This window comes from Marmota marmota, unplaced genomic scaffold, assembly GCF_001458135.2.
Source record: "Marmota marmota marmota unplaced genomic scaffold, marMar, whole genome shotgun sequence".
Classification (NCBI taxonomy): Eukaryota; Metazoa; Chordata; class Mammalia; order Rodentia; family Sciuridae; genus Marmota; species Marmota marmota.
The window spans coordinates 1,106,218-1,110,293 of NW_025999931.1; the positions used below are offsets into that span (position 1 = coordinate 1,106,218).

The following is a 4,076-nucleotide window of genomic DNA, read 5'->3' on the forward strand; positions in this document are numbered from 1 at the left end:
TATATATATATATATATATGACTGTTAGGACTGTGTACAAGTACTGTACCAGTCCTCACAACAGCCCACATGGCACACACATGCATTTATTCCCATTTTCAAGGTTAAGGTCTGCAGATAGTGCTCTATAGCCTAAGGTCACACCACCAGGAAATGCCAACTGAAGATGCCAACCCAGGCAGTTAGCCCTACTAGAATTGGAGCTCTTTTTTGTGGGTTTGGCCACATTGCCCAGGCTGGCCTCTAACTCTTGGGCTCAAACAATCCTAATATTTCAGCCTCCCCGGTAGCTGACACCACAATTGCAGGCCACCATGTCTGGCCCCCACATTTGAGTTGTAATCAGTGTGTGGCCTTGCTCCTTGCTGTGAGCGCCTTCACCCACTACTCTTTTCTTCCCTGTCTTGCCCCAGGGAATCTCTGAAGAAAATAAAGTGCGTGTATGAGAAGACACTCCAGATGGGTGACCCTGCCAGCTTGGAGCCCCAGATCACAGAAACACTAAGCCATATCAAACGGCTGAAATTGGAAGTACAGAAGTACAAGGTAAGGGGAAGGCCCTGCGTAGGGGTAGAGTCATCACCAGACTGGCTAAGTTACTTCTGGCTGGGGTACAGGGATCCAGTTGTTTCTCATCAACATCTTGGGTGTGCATGGATGATCTCAGGAAGAATCCAGGTGCAGGGTGGGCCAACCTCTGAACCCTGGCCTGGAGATGATGTGATCTCATCCTCCAAGGCTTGTCTGGCAGAAGCTGAGAGGCAGGTCCTAAGAAAGCTAGGGGACAGCCTGTGCCAGCACACCTGTCCTCACAACCCCCCATCCAGTGTCCCCAGGGACAGTAGCAGAAACGCTTCACAGGTCAACAAGGAGAGGTGAGCCGGGAGGCCAGAGCACATATGGCCAGAGATACACAGAAGACCTGCTTCCATCTGCCTTCTTGCCCCAGACAGCTCTGAAGAGCACACCTCAGAAGAGGGCCAGGAAACCCCTATGTACATGGCATGTGATGAGGATTTTGAGGAGCCTGCATCACCCATAGGCCAGTGTGTGTCCATTTACCACTTTGAAGGTGAGAACACATGGGGGTGGAGGGGTGGGGGCACATCAGTTGCTCTGGTGTGTCTGGCTAGTTTGTTCAAGTTTTTCTAATGCAGAGAACTGGGCCCACCCCACAATAGGGTTCAGCGAAGGCAGCATCTCTGTGACCAAGGTGAGGACCTCAGTCTGATGGAAGAGGACAAAGGCAATGGCTGGATATGGGTCTGGCAGACACAGGGAGGTGAAGGCTATGTGCCCACCTCCTACCTCCGAGTGCCACTCAACTGAACCTGCCAGAAGCAGGAAGAGAGGGCCTATAAGCTGCTGTTCCTGGGCCATGGGTAGCCCCAGGACCTATGCACTTCATTTATGCCCCATAGCTTTGGCTGTGACCTGTGTAACCTGCTGCCCACCCCCATCCCACCTGTCATCCCAATAGACCCGCTGTGCCTTTCAAAATCAATGTATATACTCATGTTCAAGTCTTTTCTTCCTGCCACTTGGCTTGGGCCATTTTGTTACATATCATTCTTGTTGATCTGCAATAAAGCAACCATAGCAGGGTTTCAAATATAAAACTTCAGAATATGAACAAGCCCCTGAGCACTTTGGTGTAACTCATTCAAAATGACCAGTTAAATTCTGCTACACTTGTTTGATATTGTTCTGCTCTTTCTATGGAGGAAGAAGGAACCCATATTGACACCTTTGGTTAGCCCAGTCATATTCACTTCTACATTCACTCATTGTACTATGGTAAATAAAATGTATCTAAGTCACAGAATTTATGTTAATTTATTACATCAGCAGTAGGAAGCTTTGAATGGGAAAGGGACTTGCATTCATGTTTAGGGTTAAATTATGAATTGTTAGTTTAAATCTGAGAATATGGTAAAAACAAGAATTTAACTAGTAATGTTTTCTATGAACATGAGTAGAGCTCAGAAAGGATTCAGAAATTAAGAATGACTATAGAAAATTTAAATCTATCCTACAGGCTTGGGGTTGTGGTTCAGAGGTAGAGAGCTCACCTAACACATGCAAGGCCCTGAGTTCTATCCTCAGCACCACATAAAAATAAAAACATAAAATAAAAATATCGTGTCAAACTACAACTAAAAAATAAATACTAAAATAAATCTATCTCATATCTCAATATTCAATTTGCAAGCTTATCTCATATCTTTGTGTGTTTCAAAAACTGTCTTCTATTAAATGTTACTGAATCTAAACCGTCATCGTCAAGGTAACTATATATGTCTAAATACACTTGTTCTGCTTTCCAGTGAAGCATTAGTCAAAATTACTTCTATGGGATGAAAACAAGAGTGACCCTACAGAAAGTTGTAGAAAAGCAAAGGCAACATGTTATAGTGTTTGAATATCAGATTATAGAGTCTATGAGGAATAAGAAGACACTTAATCCATACACATTATCATGTTACATTATTCAATTTCCCTGAACTGCAATGGAGCAGCCAACATGGGGCAACTTATCAATAACAGGTCCTCCAGTTTAATTTTATATTGAAAATAAAAGGAGGTATTCCTTTAAATACTGATTGTTCTTATTTTAGTTGTAGGAAAAACTTACCTTTTTGACAAGTTTCCATGATAACAAGATGTAAACTGTTTCATTTGCTTTGAAATGCAGAAATAAGTAAGCATATCACTGGGATTTCATTGATTTTTTTTAAAAATTTATTTATATTGAAGTTAGGAAATATGTAACTATTTTTAGATTATATGAGATTTTTTGATTTACCATATCTTCTTGATCCACAATGTTATATTCAACATTGAAATCACAATACCAACATTCATATGAACACTAAATGGAAAATAATTAGAAATATTTTAAGTACTATTAGCTCAGAATGCTACACAAAGTTTTATGTGAATTTTAGCAAGCGCATAATACATTACTGGGAGTAATCATAATATACTCTACTAATTTTTTAGAAAAAGGAAATAAAAGAGTCAAATGTTCTCTATTAGTTCATGAGAACAATGACTTATTTTCAGGTTGTTTTTCTTATTGTTTTGTTTTTTTTCACTGCCTTTCCTCTGGTTTGTTTCAAAAGCCTGGAACAGATTTGATATTCTGGAAAGCAATTTTAATAAAAACTAAAACTGCATTTGATTAATTTTCATGAGCTATACATTTTTCATATTTAGTATTTTTCAATCACTGAGATGTAATAATACAGCCAGGCGCCATGTTTTCTGCATGCAGAATGGATGTCAGCAACTGGAAACTTCATAATGAAGAGTATAGTGCTGCACTCTTGGAAAATCCTACACCATCAATAATCTGAAGAATACTGACAATATTTTTTCTAAGGATAAACCCTAACCACTCTGAATAGATAGGTATTTTGAGAAACCAGGGCTCTAACTTTTAAAAGTCTGAGGTATGTTCACCACAGTATGTTTTACTTATGTGGTCATTTGTATGTAATGATGCATATAATTTAGCAATCTATGAAGTATTTCTGAAAGTTCTCCTTCAATAAAAATGTAAATTAAAATTCTAAACAGATTCTTAAATTCTATAATAGATCAGAAATTTCATTCTCAAAAAGAAAAAAAAGTCTTTTAAAGATTGATTACATACTGATAAATAATTAAACTACCTCTAAATTGTAACAAAGAGATGACAACTGCAGCAGAATTAAAACCAAAAAGCAAAAGATGCTGCCAGCAGTCACAGGAATTGAACCTTCTTCGTCAATTTGACATTTTGCTACCAGCTCTAATATTATCACTGCATGTAACTAAGCATAGATATATACAAGTCGTAGTTACATAACATATTTACATTAATGAAAATGAACTCATAAATGAGAACGTTCTTTTGTGCTTCCTATTTCCTCTTTCTTCATCTTAAAAATTTAAGTCAGTATTCAGATAATTTTATTGATTGTTTAAATTACAGACCAAGAATTTCCCAGCTAAACGTTGCTCAAGTAGATCCTTTCTTCAAATGGAAATGAGATATATTAACCTTAAGATTTGTATCAAAGCTGAGAATT

At 38.5% G+C, this 4,076-nt stretch overlaps 1 pseudogene; it reads left to right on the forward strand.

Moving 5' to 3' along the window:
- LOC107160122 overlaps positions 1-1,408 on the forward strand; it is a 10,072-nt pseudogene extending 8,664 nt beyond the window's left edge.
- The last annotated feature ends 2,668 nt before the right edge of the window (positions 1,409-4,076 follow it).